General features: G+C 42.4%; 2 pseudogenes across 1 annotated transcript in view; both read left to right on the forward strand.

Moving 5' to 3' along the window:
• The first annotated feature begins 3,334 nt into the window (after positions 1-3,334).
• Positions 3,335-3,680, forward strand: LOC134482253 (glutaredoxin-1-like; annotated as a pseudogene).
• Positions 3,681-12,645: 8,965 nt separating this feature from the next.
• Positions 12,646-24,243, forward strand: part of LOC148000799 (uncharacterized) — a 42,913-nt pseudogene continuing 31,315 nt past the window's right edge. The window contains exons 1-2 of the transcript XR_015638204.1: positions 12,646-12,784; positions 13,534-13,693. The product of XR_015638204.1 is annotated as an uncharacterized LOC148000799 (transcript). The remainder of the gene's footprint in view (positions 12,785-13,533; positions 13,694-24,243) is intronic.

Consider the following 24,243-nt stretch of genomic DNA (forward strand, 5'->3'; position numbering starts at 1 on the left):
GAGAGCCTCCTGGAGATGGCACCTCAGAATCTGGTCACCATAAGGAAAGCTGGTTAGCAGGAGGCCCTGGCAGTTCCCAGTGACGTCGTCAGTAGACCCTTCCCTGAACAATCTCTTGTATCCAGGAGAGCCCTAGCATCTTCTGTGGTGTCACAAGTGTTGTGGTGGCACCAACTGCCTGTGGGATATTTCTTCAATGCCTCCAGATTTCACTAATCAACCTGTTGTCCAGGCTAAGCAGCCGTTTGGGAGAAAGAGCAAAGAGCATGAATCGGTGAGAGTTGGGGAGAAGGAAGCTGGCCTTCTGTCTTGTTGTAAAAAAGGAAGAAATAAATGGTCCTTGGGAAAGCTCAGTGAGCTCTGGGCAAAGGGTGAGGAGGTTCCTTGAGGAGATGGCCTTGAGCTGAGCCTTCCAGGTATGGAAACCCAGAGCCGGGAGCCTATAAGAAGCAGCTGGACTTCCCTGCTTGTTATGGTTCCTGGAAGTCAGAGACTTTACATCATTAATTTCTCTGTTTCAGAAGCCAGTTGTTGGGAAGGGCACCACTGTTTTCCTGAGAAATTAGGGCTTTTACTCCTTTTACTTAGAAGACAAAGGTCCTTAGGAAGAAGGGAGAGACTAGTGTCGTATCCTTGGCTCAGGGCTGACTGTTCCCCCTTTGGATTGGTTCAGTTTGTGTCTGACACTAATATCTGGGAGAGAGAAGAACTTCTAGATGAGACCTCATCATCTCAGGCTTTCCACTAGAGTTATTCTGACTGCCATTCCCTGATAGTGGTCCCCTTAGATTTCTGAGTCAACACGTGTGAGTGTCATGCAGTTTTCTAGTGCAGTGAAGAACTGTTAGTCAGTGAACCAGAACTAGGACTGGCTCCTTCCTGACTTCTCTAGGTGTCCTGAGCAGTAAGTAGGGGAACTAAACGACCACGTTCTACCAATACAAGGCATCTATTACTACAGTCCTGGGATCTAGAGAGATCTATCCATGATTCTGGGCATCTCCATAGCAACTGAGTGCTGATGGAGTTTTCATCCTGGCTTCTATACCTCAGGCTAGGGTGTTCTGAAGTCAAGTTCCATCCTGTGCAGCTGTGAATATGCCTGAGGAGGCTGTCTCCTTGGTTTTCTGAAGCATTGCTAAGGGAGCCAGAGGAAATCAGCACCCGCTGCTCAACAGAGCTCTGGAGATGTTGACATTCTCAACGTCAGCTACATATTAAACTGGGTCAAAAGATCACCTGTCAGGTCCATTCTTAAATATCCTACAGGGTGCTAGGGGTGGACTATAATGAAGTAGTATGCAGGAGAGGCGCTGGCCCTCAGCTGCTACATATCAGTGTGTGTGGGAAACACCTGAACTCTTCTATTACAGATCAGAGAGATGAGCTGCAATCTCATTCAATAGACTGTGTGCATTCCTGGGGTTTGGCTTTGACCATGCAGGTCTGTTGTCTCATACTTCATTGTTCATGTGGCCACGTTCTGGGAAAGCACCACTCACAATTGTTTCCCATCCTCCGTCCTAGGGTCTTAGATTTTAGCACAACACTTCACATCTTACCTTCTAGATCCACTGTCCTAACTTTACTTCAACATGCGCGTCTCCATTATCCTTGCACCGGGTGTGTGTGTGCGTGTGTGTGCGTGTGTGTGTGTGTGTGTGTGTGTGTGTGTGTGTGGTTAGTTTGCATACAACTTTAGGGAAACTTGCCACTGAAATCCTCTAGGAGTCTATGTAAGTAATCTGTAAACTGTGGATGGGGCAAAATCCAAATGCTCTCCCGAAACGTGGCCTTCTAGAAAGAGTAGCATAAACTGCAATAAAAAGATACACTTGAAAGTAAAACTTGGAGGAAATGCCCTGGCTTATCTACATTATCACTGTGAACTGTGACATGGCTCTCTTGGCTTCTGTGCCCAGACATGAGGGCTCTGAAGCTATGCTGCCTCCTGTGAACTGTGAATGAGCTTGTGTCACACGAAGCATATGAATGGAGTGAGAAGACAGTAGGAGGACATTGTGACACTGCCCTCCCAATGGAGACATGGAAGTGTTGACAATCACAGTGGGTGAGTCTCATGCTGCACTTTGAGACCCAGCCACGCTACGTTTCACCTGTCAGCTCACTTCCTGCACATCCACCACAGGCCAAGGGCAGGCTCAGATGAAGCTCTGTTGATGACAGGCGCTGTCCCTTGTGAGCTGCATCTCAGGGTATGCGGAAGACCATTCAGCCTCCTGTGATATGGGAGAGCAGAGTAGTAAGAGGCAGGCAAAGGGGACAGTTCTGTGTTTGCTTTTCTTGGCTACCATAACTACATCTTCCAGGCTAAGGGTTTGGTCATGGAAGTCTGCTGTGTCACTTTTGTAAAGGCCAAGCTGTCTGAAGTCTCAGTAACACAACTGGCTCCAGGCTGCTTTCTCAGTTACTGGGATTTACACGCAGTCCTTCGTACCTTGTCTTCTAGAACCACAAATTCTTGTCTGGCCTCATATGGACAAGGCATATTTTCTCACTGTCTCTTTCTAGGGACCAGTAGGAAGACACATATTGGATAGCCATGCTTATTGTCTAAACTGCCAGGCGTCCATGTAGGGCATTAGTGGATACAGCATCATATCTCAGCATCTCTTACTGTACGGGTTGGAACAGAACTCCCCCATCTCATCCTGGGTGATGATGTAGATTAGACCCATCAGATTAAGTAAAGAATTGAAAAATATTTCCTGGGGGGGGAGTGAAGTGGTAAGGAAATCATGTTGCCGTCCCATAAATGCACTGCTATGAACAAGCTTCAGACAGCCTGGGAGGATGCAGCCTGCAGCAGAGACCACAGGCCTTTGGTGGAGAATGATTCAGTTCAACACTGGGAAGGGAGAAGGATGGTTGATATTGTTCCAGAAGATCTCACTGCCTATAAAAAGAGTTTCTTCCAGATCAGTGAATGATTCTTGTAAAGCAGCTCCTGGACTGGACTACTGAGACCAACCATGAGCCCTCCAGACTGGTGCTTTCCAACCAACAAACAAAAGTATCCACTCTACGAATGATACATAGATATATACACAGAATACGAGATGGATACAGAGTTTCTTCAGTTCCATGAATGAGGGATTCAGCAGGTGAGATGGCTCAACAGATAAAGGTAATTGTTGCCAACTCCCTACACCTGAGCTCCTTCCTAGGACCTACATGATTGAAGGAAAGAACAAACGTCTCACAACTTGTCCTCAGATTTTTATGTAGTTGGGTTTTTCCGGTCTTGGTCCACAGAAGCAAAGACATCAGGTTTTCCAATCACATTTGACACGGGACCAGTACCCTCAACCGAATGTTCCTTCCTGGAAAGCTGCAGCCTGTCAGCGTGGCTCAGTGGTTTGTGAACTGCAAGTTCCCATCTGGGAAGGTGGTCGTGTTCATCCAGCCCACCTGCCCCTATTGCAGAAAGACCCAAGAAATCCTCAGTCAACTGCCTTTCAGTCCTGGTCTTCTGGAGTCTGTGAACATCACAGCCACTAACAACACCAATGAGATTCAAGATTAATTACAACAGCTCACTGGATGGAGAACAGTTCCTCAGGTCTTCATAGGTAAAGAAAGACTGCATAGGCAGACGCAGCGATCTGATCTCCATGCCACAGAATGGAGAGCTGATGACCCGGCTGAAGCAGATTTGAGGTCTTCAGTTAGGAAAGGGGTGCAGGCAGAGCCCATGCCGAGAGCCATCATCCAGCCATTCCGACGGCCAGTGCCCCTGAGAGATGATGTGCATCACAGAGGATCTCACTACTTTTTGGTGATGGGGATTTTCAACAAATTGGCTTTTATTTCTTCTTTTCCTCAGTGCTAAAACCTGTTGCTATTTGCCTCTAACCATGGGGCTGAGAAGCTTAACAGACCACACTGGCTTTTCCACTCTTCATGTGCTGACACGTCTCTGCCTCTAAGCCCATGTTTCCCATCCAGTTGATCTAAATCCCCATTGAATCTGTTTCTGGTTTCCTGCCATGCTGGTCAGCTCAAGTCATTTTGCAGAAGTCCACTTCCTGAATGGTCATTAAGTCAATGGATATTGTGAATTTGTTCATGAGCCACATTCAGGCCTTTCCCTCCCTCCTGCATGCATCGTCCCACTTCTCCATTCACAGCCCTCAGCCAGTGTTCTCAACCTTGCCCTCCCACAACCCACAGAGGTTCACACCTGTATGAGCACGCTGTTTGAAAAATCAGATGAAGAACTTTAGCATACTTGGTCCTCACTGTAGCCATAATAACATAGATGACAGAGCTGATGGTTCATTCATCTCTATTCATAAAGGAGATTAAGAAAATCCCAAGAAGTTTTATGTTGATCCCAGTCAGAGTACCAGCAAAGTCAAATATGAAATGCAAAATTGCAGAGCTCTCCTTCCAAGAATATCTGTATCAAAACTTGTTTGCAAAACACTGTCCTAAATAATTTCCTCCATTCACACTTTGACATTTTGTTTTGATGTCTTGCTATGACATTTAAGTATCATGGAACTGTAGGTCTCTTCTCTGGTCTCCAGTGAGAAGGACACATTCCTAATAATGATGTATCTGTAGATGACTAAAAAAGAAAAAAGAAGATCAGGATTAAAGTTCTGGGTTAAAGGTGTGACTTCCTACCTCAAATATCCAGATTAGAAGTAAATTTGAATTTACATTAAACGGAAATCCCTCACAGATTTCCCCTCTACTTTTGTGGTTTGGTTAATCTCAGATGAAGACAATTCAACAACCAAGAATAACCTTTAGAGTCAAATTCTCCTTCTCACTAATATTCTTGAAGAAATGGCACACTAAAAGATCAAAAGGAAGGGATGGTTATAGTGAAAAGCTACATCTGGGTCAGCTCTAACTCTCTTAGTCAAGGTGACTTTGGATTCCCTCCTTAATGCCCATGGATTGCTCACATAGGACTCTGTAGAGTGTTGTTTCTACTGCCTCACTTTAAGCTCTCGGCAGACCAAGCTATCAACCCTGCCCAGGTTTCTTTGGATTGCACATAAAAGACACATACATTAAGATACTTTTGATGAGACGGCTCAGTGGCCAGGTTCTTCTAAGCCTCCTCCAAATAGGATGCCCTCCTTTTTACTCCCAGCTCAGCACCTCTAAATCTGCCCTCAGCTCAGTTGCTAAGTTGCCTTTGGTCATAGCTCAGCACCCAAATCTGCTCTTAACTTTATTGTGTTTATAACCTCCTGGCCGCTACACCAAGCCCAGTCTGGGAGACCATCAAAGGCCACTCAACCCTAGATATCAAATGGCTGGTAGCTCTTACTCCCTCTGAAGTATTAAATCCCTTCTCCTCTCCTGTGTCTCCTAGCCTGCCTGGAGGAAAACTAGAAGACCTGCCTATGCCACCCAGCTGGTTGGCCAACAGCATCATTATTGAACTATCAAGAATCAGCGTTCACAGGAAGATTCCTGATCTAAGCATCAAAACCACACCCTACAGGACTCAACGCCTGTCTCTGGTTTGTAGTGGGAGATAGAGTAGTTAGAATTGGATAATTGAATTTCAAATAATTATGATAGATATGTTACTAATTACGCCTGGATAAAAGGCTCCAAGAGAGTGGTAATGAGTAACATGTAAGGCAAAAGGGAAAAAGCCCTAATGCAGCAAACACAGTGGACCTGCCAGAAAGACTGGGGTCTTTCTGCACATCGGAGTTTGTACTTGAACTTCTTCTGACCATTTCATGATCACTCTAAGAAGATCCTAAGAAGAATAGAACAAAAAGAAAAACAAAACAAAAGAAAAACAAAAAACCTAAAACAGGAGGACTGAGGGAAGATTGCTTGAGGTCTTCATTGTTAACTACAACTACAATGGCTTTCAATGCAAAAATTATTTATTATTTTACTTGAAGCTTCTGTCTGGGTCAAAGAAACAGTATTTGGAAGCAGCACCACCAGGAAACTGGAACAAATAATACTATAGAGCTCACCACTGATTATTACCGTGGTGACTGAGGGCACAGCAGAGAATACTGGTGTGAGACAATGGGTCTTTTGGTGTTCTAGATGCTTGCAATATCTATGACTCTGAAATGAGTTAGAGCCATCCTGAAATCATGACTAAATGGACTCTTCCATTTCTTTGGAGCACAAGATCTGTCATCCAATTGACTGACTATGATTAGTACTTGGGACCTGGCCTCTGTACTAAGGCTAAGGCTTCTGATGGAAAATCCTTCACCAAAACAGTGAATGGGCCATGGTGGTGCCAGCCAACAACCATGCCCTGCGTCCACCCTGCAGCCTCCAGAAGAGGTTTGAAGAGGTCAAAGTTACCAACATTTTATCTGTGGCTTTGACTTGTTGTCACTTTTTACTTTAAATAAAGTTCGATTTCTGTCATAATTCCTTCTAATTTCTTCCTCACATGAAACTTCACTTGTGACCTCAAATTCTATTCATGAAGTGTTACTTTTCTCTGGAATAGGCTAAGGTTTGTATTTTCCTTTTATACCTTGCTGTGATGGCTAAGTGTAGCTGTCTAAATGGTGCATTCTTGATCAATTGACGCCATCAGAATGGCTGGCAGGCTGTGTCTTTGGCATTTTCTTGATGGCAATTGATGTATGGGGACTTAGCCCACTGTGGGTGGTACCAGCCCTAGTAAGGGGAGGAGAGGTCATAGAGAAAGGTAGCTGAGCAGATGAATAATCAGAGTTCCTATCTGTTGTCAAGCTGCTGCCTTGTGTTCTTATCTCGTATTCCATTGATGATGAACTGTAATTTATGGGGTGAATAAAACCTTCACTTTCCCACATTGGCATTTTTATGTTTCCTATAACAATAGGAAACTAATTTGAACATTCAGAATTTTCTTGAGATCTGCTCTGATAATCCCTCCTCCTGAAGGTTTTTAAATCAATAAACACAGTTCCTGGACACTCTAATCTGTTGAAATATTCACTCTGCCAACCGCATGACACTGCTTAAGTATCTATCACATTTTTTTCTCATGACAATTTTTCCTTCCTCTTTTTTTCTCTTTAAAATTATATTTCTAAACATGTTAGCTCTTTGTACTTTAAAAGTTGTCCTTTTTCCCATAGTAGAATATTTATATTCAAATTCATGCGTTTCATAAAAGTGGGTGATTTATTGTAGTAAAATTTTCTAATCACTATTTATTGTATTAATTTTATTAATTCATCAAAAACTGACCTTATTATATTATCTACTTATCCATAAAGATATAAAAGCTTTGATTTATTCAAGTCTTTAAGGTCTTTCAGAACATCAGCTGGAAAGTTCTTATATGTGTTCAGGATGGATCGTGGGTACTTCCTATGTCTTCTTACTAATAGTATGCTTTATAAGTGTGCTTATCCAAGGTGTTTTGTTATATATTTTAAGAGTATTTTGAGTAGAATATTTCCCTGATTTCTTTCTCATGGTTTGTTTTTGGTATACAGGAAAGATAATGAGTTTTGTGTGTTATTTTGCATTCTACTACTTTAATGAATGTATTTTCAGCTTTAAGAAACTTAATTTTTTAGAGACAACTTGTCTGTTTAGCATCACCTCTAGCTAGTTCATAGTTGTCTTTGCATTAAATATTTTAATCCACATCATTTTATTTTATATTTTCAAATTATTATGAGGGGAATTTTTCCCAGATTTTCTCATGGTATGAATTGGATTGGCATAAAGGAAGGCTAAGAAATTTTGTGTGTTCACATTGTATTGTGTTTTTATGAATGTATTTATCAGTCTTAAAAGACTGTGATACATTTTTAGAGTTTTTAAAATAGAATCAGGTCATCTGTAAATGAGGACATTTTGACTTCTTCATTTTTCATTTGGGTTACCCAAGTTCACCACCCACCCCTGATGCTTATTGTCATTGATTCCACTTTTCCTCTGGGTTTCTCTCTTGTCTCTTTTCATTGTTGCTACTCCCCCCGCCCCTTGTCCATCCTTCCATGCCTCTACCTAGGTCCCTCCATCCCTCTGCCTCCCATGATTATGTTGTCCCCCCTTCTAAGTGGGTCTCAAGCATCCACAATTTGGCCTTCACATGTTACCCTTCATGTGATCAATGATTTGTATAGTGGGTCTTCTGAACTTTTGGGTAACATCCATTTGTCACTAAATACATCCCATGTTATGTCCTTTTCGATCTCTGCTACTTCACTATTTTCCAGTTCCATCCCTTTGCCTACAAAGGTCCTGGTATTCATTTTTGATACCCGAGTACTGTTCCTCTGTTTGAATAGAGCGCACTTTCTACATTCATTCCTCAGTTGAGTTGAGGTCTATCGTGGTTGTTTCCAGCATTTGACTAATATAAGTAAGGCTGCTATGAACATATTCAACCACACGTCCTTGTCATATGTGGATCAGGTTTGAGTATATGCGCTGAAGTGAGTGGTAAAGCTGGGTCTTCAGGTAAAGCTATTTGCATTGTTCCCATTATCCTCCACATTGATATCCAGAGTGGCTATACAGCTAGTAATCGCACCAACAATGGAGGAGTGTTCCACTTTCTCTACATCCTAGCCCAATCTGCTACTGCCTCAGTTTTCTATCTTAGCCATTCTGATTGGTGTAATGAAGGATCTCAGGTTCGTTTTGATTTGCCTTTTTCTGATAACTAAGGATGTCGAACGTTTCTTGATGAGTTTCTCAGGCATTGAGATACCTCAGGTGAGAATTCTTAGTTTAGCTCTCTATCCCAGTTTAAAAGTCGGGTTATTTGGTTGTCTGGGAGTTTACCTATTTGAGTACTTTGTATATTTGGAATGTTGGCACTCTCTCAGATGTAGGGTTGGTAAAACTCTTTTCTGAATCTGTAGCTTGCTGATTTGTCCTATTGGTAGTGTCCTTTGCTCCAAAGAAAGTTTTCAGATTGTTGAGATTTCATACATTTACTGTTGATCTTAGAGCCTGACCCTTTGGTATTCTGTTCTGACAACTTTCTCCTGTGCAAATGTGTTCTAGGCAATTTGTGACACTTTCCCTTCTATTAGCTTCTGCATGTTTGGTTTTATGTGGATTTCCTTGATTCACTTGGATTTGAACTGTGTAGAAAGAGATAGAAATGGATCCATTGGCACTCAACTACATGCAGACCACCAGTTAGGGTAGCATCATTTCTTAAAATGTCTTCTGTTATGTTCAAAGTCCTCAGTCATCAGGGAAATGCAAATCAAAACAACCCTGAGATTCCACATCATACCAATCAGAATGGCTAACACCAAAAACTCAGGTGTTAGCAGATGCTGGCGAGAATGCGGAGAAAGAGGAACACTCCTCCACTGTTGGTAGGATTGCAAACTGGATTACCTCTCTGGAAATCAGTCTGGAGTTTCTTCAAAAATTGAACATTGCACTGCCTGAGCACCCAGTATACCCCTCCTGGGCATATAACCAAAAGATGCTCCAACATACAATGAAGGCACATGGTCCACTAAGTTCATAGCAGCCGTAATCATAACAGCCAGAAGCTGGGAAAAACGCAGATGCCCTTCAACAGAGGAATGGATATAGAAAATGGGGCACATCTACACAGTGGAGTACTACTCAGCTATTAAGAACAATGACTTCATGGAAATTTTACGTCAATGGAAGGAACTAGAAAATATCATCCTGAGTGAGGAAACCCAATCACAAGAAAACACACATTGTATGCACTCACTGATAAGTGGACATTAGCACAAATCTCAGATTACCCAAGATGCAATCCACAGACCACATGAAGCTCAAGAAGGATGACCAAAGTGTGGAAGCTTCAGTCCTTCTCAGAAGGGGAAACAAAAATATTCACATGAGGAAGTATGGAGATGAAGTTTGGAGCAGAGACTAAAGGAAAGGCTACCCAGGGACTGCCCTAACTGGGGATCCAGTCTATATACATCCACCAACCTCAGACAATATTGGTGATGCCAAGAAGTGCGAGCTGACAGGAGCCTGATATAGCTGTCTTCTGAAAGGCACTGCCAGAGCATGACAAATACAGAGGCGGATGTTTGAAGTCAACCTTTGAACTGAGAACAATGGAGGAGGCAGAGAAAGGATTGAAGGAGCTGAAAGGGTTTGCAATCCCATAACAACAATAATACCAACCAACTACAGCTCCAAGAGACTAAACCACCATTCAAATGGTACACATGGACAGACCCAGGGCTCCAGCAGCATGTGTAGAAAAGGAGTGGCTTGTTGGGCTTCAATGAGAGAAGAAGCCCTTGTTCCTGCGAAGGCTCTATGCCCCAGTGTAGGAGAATGTCAGGGCAGGGTGGCAGGAAGGGTTGGGTGGGTAGAAAAACACCCTCAGAAAAACAGGGTGAGGGGGATGAGGTAGGGGGATATGGGTGTGAAACAGAGAAAGGCTTTAACATTTGAATGTAACTAAAAACAAATAAAGAATAAAAAAATTTAAAAGGCATAACAAATGCAAAAGATTGGGGTGCCATTCCATACTCGTGATGTGTTTCTTCTGTGAGAGCATACTGGTTAACTCACTTCTCTATGACTGTCTTCTTATTTGAAAGTAAATAATGGGATCATCTGTGGAGTGGTTAGTAAGAATAAAAGCATCGCCTAACATGAATAGGTCCCTCCAGAGCGTGAGCTTAATATTCTAGGTATAGAGCAATTAGCTGGGGGGATTAAAAACAAAAAACAAACAAAAAAACAACATCAACGATTAAAATAAATTTTGAATGCTGGGATTAAGGCGTGTGCCAACAAACACAGGTCCTGTCACAATTCTAGCAGTCGCCAGCAGAGAGAGCTGTGAGGTAGTGTGTGCTTCTTCCTTTCCAAGATACCCCATGGCCTCAGGCCTGCATCCAGTGAGCTGGAACGTAGAGCAGCCTAGTTGAAAGTCCTGTTGTGTTGATTACCTGAGACCATATGAGATAACTCTCTTCTTCATGCCTTTTTTTCTTATTTGAAAGTAAATAATGTGATCATGTGTGGTGTGGATGGTGAGAGTAAAATCTTTAACATGAAGAATAGGGCCATGAAGAGTGTGGGTAACATTCTAGGTACAGAGCAAATAGAGGGAATTACCAAAGAAAGCAATGGGAATTCTAACAACAATTGCAAAAAAAGAAGAGAAAAAAAAAGAGAAAAAAGCCCTTATGGGTGCTGGGATTAAAGGCATGTATCAACTCTGACCAGCATTGTAGGTATTTCCAATAAAATATTTAAAAAAACAAACAACCCTATTATTATTTTAGCAATTGCAGCAGAGAAGACTGAGAGATCGTGTGCTGCTGCCGCCATGCCATGATCCTGTAACAACAACTGCCTTGGTGATAGGAGCCTGTATGCAGCAGGCCCATTGGTGGGCCTGTCATCTCAAAAACAGATGCTTCAGTCGTCTAAAAGATTGGACTCCAGTATACTTCAGGCCAGGAAAGAAGCCAGCCACCATGAGTGAAAGAACAAAGGAAAAATTACATTGGAAAAATGTGTGCCTTATTTGGAAGAAATGACCCTAAACTTTTGAGGCGTCCACCATCTCCACCCCTCCTTTTTGAGTTTTGCATAGCGATGTTGTCCAACTCCAGGTGGGAGTCAGAGGCAGAGCCCTTCCCAGAAAAGACAAACGTGATTTTCACTCTTACATCTGTGAGGTTAGGAGGCGTCATAGCACAGATTGAGCGCACCTAGGATAAGAACACAGAAGCCACAGATGACAATGCCAAATGGACTTTCCCCTGAACTTAGGGACCCACTAAAATTGAGGTTTAACCTGACCACAGGCCATTCGACTCCCTCCCCATCCTGCTGATTCTTATGTTTGCTAGGAGTAAAGTATCAAGGGGCAACCCCCGATATCCTCGTGCCTGGACTTGGAAATGAAGGAAGACAAATATTGGAGAAGTGATGGCTGTCGGGCTACAATGTAGGAACACGCAGTCCAGGTTGACCTTTGCTCACTGATGACCAATTTAATTGTCTGGCTATATTTGAGAAAGGGATGATGTCCAACTTAATATGTAAAAGAAGGGACAGAAATTTATGATTTTATATTTGCCCTGTAGTTAATCCCCCTATATTCCCAAGAAAAGGAAGTTTTTATTGCAAAAAGTAGGATTATAAACCATTGACTTTGTGAAATACATAGACGTTTATGTGGAAATAGTCCTGGCTATCAAGGAATGCCCAGTAAGCAAATATTATTCAGGTTTTATAAAATTAAAAGTATAAGAGAAATATATTGGCCTCTAGGAAACAGGGACACTTTGGGAATTGGACTGTATGTATGTGCATTGTCTCAGGTGTAGATTTATTATTAAGAGAAATCTCCCTCATTTATGGTCCCTAGGGATTTGGGTGCTAACAAAAATCTCTTATCCAATTCAGGGTTGTAACCAACTCTCCCCATCAAAAGCATTGATGACATCCGATGAAGCAGAGAGAAATATCTAAGTCTGGAGGAGAAGTTGCCAAAGGATATTCCCTGGGTCACAGGAGAGGCTGCAGAAAAGGGCCCCATAGACATTGGTTGCTTTTGGGAGAGCTGGGTAGCAGGGAGCCATAGAACTCCCGAGTGACGTCATCAGTAATCTCTTCCTTGGACAATCTCTTGTATCTAAGAGAGCACTAGAATCTTCTGTGATGTCACCAGTGTTGTTGTGACACCAACTGCCTTTGGGGTTCCATCAGTGCCTTTTGGGTTCACAAATAGGCATGTTTCACCAGCTGCTCAAGCTCGTTCAGAAGGAGGGGGGAGACCAAGGAGAGACCAGACCGAGGCAGAAGAAAGCTGGCCTCCTGTCTTGTAAGTACAGAAGAATGAAATCATTCTGGGGAAGGCACAGTGAGTACTGGGTAGAGTTGGGGAACTTCCTCCAGGAGGGAGGTTTGAGCTGAGCCTTTCAGGAGGCGGCCTTACAAGCAGGAGCCTTGGAATTTGTCAATGGCAGACCAAGAGTCAAGAGTCCTGATGATTAATTTGACAGAGAGCCAGGAATTGGCAGGCCTGCAGTTTCTTTTCTATGAGCTTTTTAATTTCTACTGCCAAGGAATGCCAGGAGGAAGCCCTATGAGGATAAAATGTGCCCATTCATGGTTGGGAGTTGAAGCACTTCATCCTCTAGATTACTGTAGGTTACTAAGTCTGTGATGACAAGAACAAGGAAGGATGCATCCCCTAGTCATGAATTGAGGTCTCAGACACTTTAAGCTTGAACACACGATTAGGGTTTGATGGTGCTGTGAACTCCAGGATTTACCTGCTCCACGTCTGATATCTGCTGACAATGTCCCAAATCTTTATGTCTGAGGTAGATTCTATCTTTCAGTATGAGGGATCATGTAATAGTGAGTGAGGCTTATGTATGGCAATGGACGTTGGGAAGAGGGAAATAGCTTAAGAGTCCACATTAAGGATAGCGTTTCTTCTCTTTCAGGGATTCAACAAGTCTCCAGCCTTTCTGCTTCCTCAACCTCCATTTTGAGACTCAGAATGGTCTTTTCTACCCACGGGCTATCCAATATGTACATTCACTTGTGTTTATCTATCTACAGGGTTTATTAGGAAGGCATCATCAGAAAATTTCATCAGTAACCATGAAAATCCTATAAAGAATTTGGAGGAACTAAAACTTGAAATCCAGAAGTGTAAATCTGAGCGGGATGAACTTTCTCAAATCCTGGACCTTTATGTCAATGATGGTTTGAACTACAGGTAGTCATTATGCCCTGTAACCTATTGACTGTCTGTGCTCTCTCTGCTAAGCCAAGAGACATCAAGAAAGTGTTTCACCTCTCATCCTGGACTTTAAGGAGCCTTGGCAGGTGCTGGCCTGTGAGAGAAGCTAGGTGCTGTGTGTTTAGGGTCAACCTCTCTTGTACTTGACCCTGAGCTCCTTGGAGTTGGATTGGATTTTTTCAACAGCTGGAAGGACCTGGTCACACTTGCTGCATCTAAGTGTGTGAATGAAATGCCTGAATGTCATCACTCTTACTCTGATTTTGGTCGTTATACACTGATTCTATGGCACCTTTATGATAAAGTTGGCATTCTAATTATGTTTGTATATGGGTTGGTATGTATGGATGGATGTGAAAGTATTTGTGTGTGTTTTGCTCAGGATCAGGGAGTCTGGGACCTTTGATTGGGTCTGAGGATTTGTTTGATGAACAGTTTGCAGGTCATGATAGTGATGAGTCCATGGAGGCCGTCATTGATCAACAGAGCACTTTGCTCCTTCTGTTTACCGTGCTGGCACATAGGACTCTCCTGAGGGGAGGAGGTGTTATGAATCCTCTTCCCTGTAAAAAGTAATTATGGCCTCTGGGAGTCATGTAACAAGGATTGAGAATCCCTGCTTTCAAAACAAGAGAAATGTCATCACATCTTTCTGTTGGACCCAATGCTATGGCACAGACTGGAGGAAACATCTTATACTTCTTACACAACTGTTCAATTCCTTCATGCTGACCTGGCCAGATCTTGAAGGTCTGCTCCCTCCATTTGGTCCCCTAGCTCTGTCGTCCAATGCCCAGGATAATGAATTTAACCAGAACCAATAGGAAGGAGCAAGTTTGTGTTATATACTGGGCTTAGGTAGTCCAGAAAACAGTCTGATTTCACTTATTTATTTATTTATTTATTTATTTATTTATTTATTTATTTATTTTCCTGCTTTGAACTTTATTTTCTTTTTTTAATTATCCAAGGATGGTTTACTGTGACCTAGAAAAGGTCTGTGGGAATAAATTCTTGGCACTTGTTATTCCCAAACATGCAGCTCTCAGACTTTCCCCCTCCTATACAGAGGGTCTTTATAGGACCATATCTCACCAGCCTTTTAAGGATTACTTATTTCAAAACAAATGTGTGCTGATTTGCAGAGAAATATTTTCTATGGGAGAGTGATGGTTTGAGTCTCCCTGTTGTGTTTTTGCTGTGGTCTTTGAGTTTTCCACTTCCTTCCCTAGCCCCCATTCCTTGAATTTGAATTTTTTATTGGCTATTTTTTATTTACACTTCATCTAATTCTGAAATAATGAGTTCAGACAGTTATTTGTTCCTTGGGCCATGTTCTAACACAGGCTGAACATTGAATTGCAATGCTTAAATCCCAACATGAGATGAGAACGATGGATATGCATAAGATGACCAACTGGATAAGTGATGCCATGGAGAAGTCCAAGGAGCTCATGCAAGAGAACAATTCCTACCGGTGAGTCACTGACAGAAAGGAGACCCCAGCACTAGGCGGGGAATACTTCTGTCCAGCTATGACTTTGAAAAAAGATCTGGGATCCATGAGAAACACATGGGAAGATTGTATAGCTGCTGAGTCTTCTATCAGCCCTCAGAGGGGATTGGCCCTCTACCTGCCAATGGCTTTAGAATACCATGAACACATAAGCACCCATATGCACCATGTCCTTTGCTTTGATGTATATATACCCTCTAGTGTCAGGATTTTCTGAAGTACTTTGATTCCCATGGAGTGCGGACTCGGGATTTGACCTGCCTCTAATTGGTGCTAACATGCAAACTGTGGCTCTAGTCTGGAGATGCCTGGGGATGGGGCCCTTGAAGGGATGATTGTACTTGCAGGAGTGGCAGGCAAACAGAAACTGCCTGGGATTTACCATTATTTGTTTTTGATTCAGCATCAGAAACTTCCACCTCCTGAATGAATGCAATGAATTGAAGAAGAATGTAAGGATTTTGATGAATGAGAACAGAAAACTGCTGGTGGAGCAGACTGAACTGCAAGCATCCTGTGAGGAGGGAAAGAGGTTCTGTGAGGAGGCCAGCAAGACCATCTACACCGCAGATATTGAATCCTTGTGTCCTGTTGCTTTTGAGTAAATCGAATGTATCCTTGTGAATCAAACAGTGATCTCGAACTCGTCACTCTTAAGAACTTTCTTTATTGAAGTGTGATGTAACCATCTGAAATCCCACAGCTCTCAGGCAGAGATGGATTCTGCATTCTCACAGGGATTGGGCACCACAATGACTTCCCAGTCAGACTGAGATACAAAGAAAATTGTACTTTCAGTGTAGATTGTATGTCCAACTCTGAATACCAACTTCATGATGAAAAAAATCAATGCAGTATCCTTATCAAATATTTAGTGACCACTAAAATATACTCTTTTGTGGATGAGAGTGTTGAACATATTAATGGAATATTCATCAGGTGTTCTGTAGTATCTCCCAGGAAATAAAACAATATTATAGGGAGTATAGAAGCAGTCATGAAACAGAATTGCTTGCTTTTGGTTTCCTTCAAACATGATATCAATTGTAACTGCACAGAGGAGATAATAAATTGCAAGACCTTTCAGGGGATAGGGTTTTTATGGTTGGTTGTTTTCTTGTTCTTCTTGATTAGGATGATGACTTTTGTTCTTGACAATGTACTATGTTCCATTTGGGATTTCAACTCAAGCAGACCACATAGATTACAATTCAGTTTCTAGATTTCTTTAAAAGCTGGACAAAATATCCAGGCAAAGGTGCCCTATGAGTTTTCTCCTTTGTTTTTCCCTCCTTTGGGTGCTTTTGTTTTTGTTTGTTGTTGTCGTTGATTTATTTTATATTTATGAGTGTTTTGCCTTCTGTAGGTCTGTGCATACCGTTGCCCAAAGGCCAGAAGGGGTCACTGTGTTTCACCTGGAACTTAAGTGACAGAGGATTGTTAGGTGCCCTGCAGGTCTTTTGAGAAACATTTTCTCAAATGATGAGCCATCTCTCCAGCCCCTACTGTGAACTTTTGTCCTTCATCGTGTTCCTTACTAGTTCCAATGGATCATACCTGAATAAAGTGTTTCTTGAGATATGTAGGGACACATTTATGGGGTCTGCATGCTAATTATCTAGACTTCCAGGCATCTATGTGAAGTTTTAAGTTAGGGTTTCACTGCTCTGAACAGATACCATGACTAAGACAAATGTTATAAAGGACAGCATTTAATTGGAGCTGGCTTAAAGGTTCAGATCTTCAGTTCTTTATCATCAAGGTGGGAGCCTGGCAGCATCTAAGCAGATATGGTGCCGTAGGAGCTGAGAGTTCTACATCTTCATCTGATGTTTGCTAGCAGAATACTCAGTTTCAGGCAGCTAGGATGAGGGTCTTAAAGGCCAGACCCACAGGGAAACACCTGACCCAACAAGGAAATACCTACTCCAAAGAGCCGTACCGTATAATAGTACCAGTCCCTGGGCCAAGTGTATACAAACCTGCACATTCCACTCTGAGGCCTCCAGAGGCTTCTTCAAACCTACGAGACTATGGGGGCCACATAGTGGTGTTTCTGAGACTTCCTTTTTCAATTCAATTTATCTGATTCTCATAACCTTGGTCTCAGGCAGATTCTTCAGACAAGTGCAAAAGGTAGCCACATTCTTTACCATAAAACCTCCCCAAAGAGTCTCTAGGCAAATATTGACATTCTTCACAGAAGGCTTGGGACAGAGTCACACGATTTAAACCACTTTCCGTAACAACGTCTTCCACATTTGTTCTAGGATGTCCCAGTAAGCCCTATTTACAGCATTCCCACAGCTTTCCAGATCCAAAGTCCCCACGAAAGAGTCAGAGATGGGGCCAAGCTGAGGACAGTGGGAAAATTCCACCACAAACCTCTGAGCACAGAAGGATCCCTCCCTTCCAGGAGGAGTAGAACTAGTGTAGTTCCTGCAACAGCTGCAAACCAGACTGTTGAAAAAGCCTCCTGTGACTCCCCATCCGACTCCCTCAGAAGGTCCCAGAACAGCCCACTGACTGCCAGTCTATTTGGAGGTTGCCTCTCCCCACTGATAGTACCCTATATAGTTACCTTTGTCCAAATTCTGCCCCAATTGTTTGAATTCTACCCTAATTGCAAGTATATAGCTCCCTGGTAGACTCTGCTCAGGGACTTCTCTCTCTGAAATGGGATGACCCTGATATTTTGGAATGACTAAACTCTTGCCTTTACATAGATTTCCTCCTCTGTGAGTCACATTTCAGGAGGTTCAGGTAGTGGTTCAATTTGTACCTCACATTTTGTGTATTGGCCAGTAAACTCCCCTCTTGTGGGGGTCCCACAGGAGAGTGGTGAATCGGGGAAGTGACAGCTTGAGCGATGTACCACAGTTGTCTACGTCTCCTCTATCTAGCTTCCATGTGTTCTGCTTTTGGTCAGATTCATATGTGCAAGCTTAAGGAGGGCTCGGACAGCCTCAGTAACAGGACTTTGATCTGGCCAGTGGCTGGAGCAGAAGGCCTGAGTTATCCTGTCCGTGGCATGGACAGGCTGGTCTGTGTACTTCAGCTGCGAAGGAGGACACTTTGTGTTAGTTGTTCTTTTGTTTTCTGTGTTCTTGGACTTGGACTGACGAAATTTTTTGACATGGGACAGGTTGTTAGGACTAAAGACCACTTAATATAACTTAGAGTGGCCTGCTTTTGATGTTAAATGGCCACAGGACCCCCCCCCAAGGTGTCAGCAGTAGAGGATATAGTGTTTCAGAAGTTTTCCCTCCTCCTCCTGCTAACACTTCTTTGTCAACGTGAACAAAATCTGAGTCCAGCCTAGCGGTTAGCTCCATCCTTGTTGACAGTGTTAGCTTTGGGGCTGGAGAGATGGCTCAATGGTTAAGAACACTGACTGCTCTTCCAGATGTCCTGAGTTCAATTCTCAGCAGTCATTTGTTGAGTTTCTTTTTCCCTCAGGACCAGCTCCAGGCTTTACATTTCTCACCGGTTTATCCCCTCTTCCCCTCTCCTTCTGCCTAGGGCAGACACAGTGCAGTCTGGCATCCAGGGTCCATGACAGGAGAGGCCCCAAGTGGTCATATGTATCCATTAACAGAGTTTGCAACTGACTCCTGCTCACATCTTTTGTTCAGTAAATGAATATCCTTCTTGCCAAGAGAAATGCTTGCTCCCTGTCCGAGTAAATGTGGTCTCTGAGTTTTTAAGATGAAAAAGATTTATTTTATATAAAGAAAGGGGATGCCTCTGGTAGGCTCATGTTGAGGCCTCTCTTCCCCTGAGGGACCAGCCACAAGATGGCATAATGTAGAATAAACTGTATTCAGGACATGACACCAACTCCCCCGAAAAGTTCTTACAGGTTCTCTTCACCACAGACATAGGCCAAGAAACTGGCCCTTGGGCCCACAGGGAACCCACCCAGATTGGTTATTTAATGGGTGTAAGGGTTAGGGATCTCCTCCAGATTTGCCACCAGGCTCTGTAAGCAGGTTTAAACAATAATTGGCCAGTGTTTAGATATGATATGAAATATGAGAAAACAGAGAACTCTAGTACGGGATCCCTGGCTTTCAGCAATTAGTTAGTGCCGAATATTAGATAAAGTTACAGATACAAGCTAATAAAAGTTGCAGAGAGTATAGAAGAGTACAAATTAGACAAGAAGAATGAATTAGAGCCCCTCTAGCCAACAAAGCCCTGGATCCAGGAGAAAAGACTACCATAGAAATGGCCAATGGATTATTTATCATAGAAACTGGACTCAGCGACAGCAGGATTGCCTGCTTATTATTGTTGCCACAGCACTGTTGGATAAAGATGCGGATAAGTTAACTTTGGGACTCATCACACACACACACACACACACACACACACACACACACACACACACACAATCCTGATTGCTGTTCAGTAATGCCTACATGTTTCATTATCAAACTTTATTAATCTATCTTGGCTAACATATTTTCTAGCTACCTGTTTCCCCGATCCATGCAATTCTGCTGCCCAACTCTGATTTTGACTGTCCACTCCATCAAAGTGATTCTCCTCTGTCAGAGACAGAACAGATCTGGTTTATTAACAAAAGCAGCTTTACCCATGAGGGTCAGAGGAGAGCAGGGGCAGTAGTGACACTGGAAATGGAGGTAGTCTGGACTCAGTCTGTTCCTCCAGACACTTCAATTCAAAGGGCCAAGCTAATAACATTAACACAGGCCCTCATCATGGGAAAAGAAACCAATGGCTAGAGATAACAGATGGGCTAACAAGGCCGCTAAGGACATAGTCTTAAAGAAAACAGCATCTCTAGATTGGGCACTGTTCTACCTGAACCACCTAGATCAACTGATACATGCAGAAAAAGAAATTAAATGGGATGGTGATGATTGAGTGAACGTAAGCTAATATTAACCATCTCTTTAACAAGAACTCTTCTCAGAAAGATCCACAGAGTCACTCACTTAGGAGTAAAACAAATGACAAACTTTAATGCTTATCAGCTGAGCAAATCTCCCAGTCACCCCAAATATCCAAACTCCTGACTGAGAGGTAAGAGCTTGGAGGCCTCTACTGGGAAAATTGATTTTATAGAGATCAAGGAAGAAAGACATGGCTCAAAATACCTGCTGGTTTTTGTGGACATTTCCTCCTGGATAGACGGATAGAGATACTAAAAGAGATTTTCCAAGATTTGGAGCACCTAAGGTAATAGGACCAGATAAGGGCCTGCCTTCATATTTCAGAAATGTCAGGGACTAACTAAGATCTTGGAGACGAATTGGAAGCGTCATTATGCATATCATCCCCAGAGTTACTGGCAGGTAGAAAGGATACATAGAACTCTAAATTAGACCTTAACTAAATTAGCCTTAGAGACTGCTGGGACTGGATGACGCTCCTTCCCTTTGCCCTATACTAGATGTATATGGCATTCTAGCCCCCATTGTATCCAGCCTACAGTTGGCAGCGATTGAAGAACTGAACAATGATAATTTAATATTTAAGGTCAGCGCTACCCAATAGGCTAATGACTATGTTTGCCCTAAATTGTGTGCCCTCAACGCCCTGGCAGTCCCCTACATTGGGGAAATGATCCTTCAGAGGGCCCTGAAGTTAGGGTTTTACTGCTGAGAACATATAGCAAACCAAAGTAAGTCTTATAAAGGACAACATTTAATTGCAGCTGGCTTACAGAATCAGATGTTTAGTCCATTATCATTAAGGTGGGGGCGTGTCACCCTCTAAGCAGGTGTGGTGCAGCAGGAGTTGTGAGTTCTCCATCAGAAGGCTGCTAGCAGAATACTAACACTCAGGCCTTTCTCTGACCCCAGATATCTTAATCAAGCACTGGCTTTTGAAAATGCTAATACAGTAGAGAAACACTGTCTCAAAAACCAACCTACCAACCAAACCAACAAAGACAAATTAAAAACAGCAGCAACCGGGTTGGGGATTTAGCTCAGTGGTAGAGCCCTTGCTTAACAAGCTTAAGGCCCTGGATTTGGTCCTCAGCTCTGAAAAAAAAAAAAAAGACAAAATAAAAACAGGAGCAGCAGCAACAATAACAACAGCAAACGAAAGAAAGAAAACACCAATGCACACTCTTATGTGACCTTGCCTCCAAGTTATTTCTGAATTGTAAATTAAAACGCCTATAGTCAAAAGCTGTGCAGAATTAAGACAGGTGTTCCCTGGTGGTTCCAGCTTGGGGGTGGGAGGAGACCATGACAGACAGGGGTAGAAAGAAGAACGTAAATAGAGGAGAAGCCACCATGAGGTAAAAATCTTTAAATAATGGCCGTGTGAGTGGGCTAATTGGAGTTTAAAGCATCCCAGACAAAACCATGGCAAATTATATAACGGAATTATTGGAAAAATATGCATAATAGTATAGAGGATAGCTATCTGCCCAGCTCTTGTGCTAATTAAGGATTATCATAGATATAAAGCTAGTGTGAATCTTTTATCCAGAAACTAACTGGGCAAAGGATGGGCAGAAATCCATGGTTGGGATCAAATACTTTCTACACACAAAACCAGATTCAGCACCTAGAATTACAATCTTCCCAAGCCCAGATAACTACAGACCAGCATAGAAACACAACCAGTAACAGCCAGGGCATTCAAATCTCTATTAGAGCCCATCAACACTATGACAGAAGGCCCTGAATATGTCAACATGATTGAAGAACAAGAATAAAACAGACTGTAAAACAGCATTTGCACATATGGGAGAGGCCTTTAAAGAGAAAGTAAAGAAATGTGTGAAAACACTAACTGTGGAAGGAAATGAATAAAGAAATCCTAAACAGAGAGATGTGGATGAGTAAAATGTAGGAACTCAAATAGTCTCTCAGAGGCAGACCTTAATAACAGACTCCAACAGATGGAATAGAGAACCTCAGGCATTGAAGAGATGATAGAAGGAATGGATACGTAGATAGAGGGAATCTTAAATCCAAAGGGAGGAAAAGAGTGGAGGGGGAAAGGAATAAAGGAAAAGCAAAGGAAGAAAGGAAGGAAGGAAGTCAATCCTGGAAGAAAACATCCAAGAAATAGACAGGATTTTTCTGCAAAATAACAAATATAATAATGATAAAGACAATAAAGTATATAGGAAGGATGAAAATAAACTTGGGTCAAAGGCAAATAAAACAAAAAACAAAAACAAAAACCAACAAACAAACAAACAAACAAACAAACAAAAATTCTCAACAAAATCATAGAAGAAAATGTGCTTAACTTAAACAAGAGACTCATCAAAGTAAAAGGAGCACACAGTATGAAATAGACTGGAGTGGAAAAGAAATTCCCCTGGGCATATATTTCCTAAGACAGTAAAGATGGAGAACAAATAAGTGTAATAAAAGCTGCAAGGGAAAAAGTACTGGTAACATACAAAGTCAGTCCTCCTATGAGAATCACACATTACTTCTCGCTACAGACTCTAAAAGCCAGAAGAGCCTGGATAGATGCACCGAAGACTAAGAGACCAGACTAATAAAGTTGGATTTCAGTTGACCCAAGGGCCTCTCTTCTTTTATCACATACAATATTATTAGATACTTCCTAAAATTGCCTTCAGAGCTTCTTTGAGGAAGCCTGAGGAGCTTAAGACCTCTGATAAAGTATTTTGTACACAAGAACCTGCTTCCTTTTTCCTTATTTCTACTACAGCAGGATGGAGGCAAAGTTTTTTGCAAACTACTTTTAATAAGTAGCCCACATCATAGGTAATGGAAGAGAAAAGTTATTAGGATATGGGGAAGAGGACCTGTTCAGCAATAGTTCTTCAGGAACGAGCTTGTTTTTCTTTGGCAGCAGTTCAGGACAACAGCAAGCAGCAAACATGACTCAGGAGGGGATTTCACAGGGGAGGAAAGCAGGAGTGAGGTGGAAACATTGTGGCAGCGGCTGTGCAGACTCAGGAGCTCCTGCTCAAGCTGCAACAAAGCACCCTGTGCTCTGAAGCACAGCAGCTTAGCCAGTTAGCTGGAGACCTGGCTCTCCCACTGCCCGCCTTACCTGGAATCTGCACAGAATACAAGAGGACAAACAACTGTGCCCAAGCTGAGCAGGCAGCGCAAAAGCGCCTGTGAAGGACCCTCAGGCACCACCTTAGTCAGCTTCATCAGAGCAGAGAGTCTAAAGTGTTTTCCTCCTTCAAGCATGGCACCCCAGCCCATTTTCTTTCATTCCCTGCCTTCATTTTGATGGCTTCTACTTCCCTTCATAAGTTTGTCATTTAGTTTCTTTTCTCTCTTTTTCGTTTCTTTGTTACTTTCTTTCTATCAACTAATATAAAGGACCAGCAATTTGATATTTCTAACCTAATATTTGTTGTGGTTTATGCCGTACATATTTGCACATTAAAATTCTTTTTTCTTGCATTTGCCACACTTTAATTGGACTCATTAGCTTAGCTCAATTTCGGTTCTTGGGTTTTCTGAGGTAAGTGAATGTTGGGGTGACCTCATTCCCAACTCCTGATCCTTGTGCCTCTAAAGTCAAATGCTTATGAATTTTCAAAGTTTTATTTGCCAGTGGATATGTGTGTGTCTCTGCATATATTTGCCACAATATTCAGTCCATGTTTGTACCATGGGTCCCAGGTATTGAACTCAGATAATCATACTAGTGTAGCAAGTTCTTTTACCTGCTAAGGACCTTGCTGCTATTGCACAAGTGTGTGTGTGTGTGTGTGTGTGTGTGTCTGTGTCTGTGTCTAATTTTCACATATGTATACACCATATATTGCGCCTATCTCTGCCTCTCAATACCATTGTCCTTCCTTTCCTCACCTCTTCTATCATTTCTTTTTATCCCTCTGGACAGTTTCTCGTTGTTCACATCAATTTAAAATGTAGGAACACACACACGCCGTTTGAAACCAAGTTAAAATGAAAAAATAAAAATATGCAGTCTTTTTGATCAGTACTCCTTAGCAATAGCTTTTCTTTGATTTTTTTATACAATTGATATATAATAATTAATGGGCAATCAGCTT

Source organism: Rattus norvegicus, chromosome 15 (assembly GCF_021556685.1).
Source record: "Rattus norvegicus strain SHRSP/BbbUtx chromosome 15, alternate assembly SHRSP_T2T, whole genome shotgun sequence".
Classification (NCBI taxonomy): domain Eukaryota; kingdom Metazoa; phylum Chordata; class Mammalia; order Rodentia; family Muridae; genus Rattus; species Rattus norvegicus.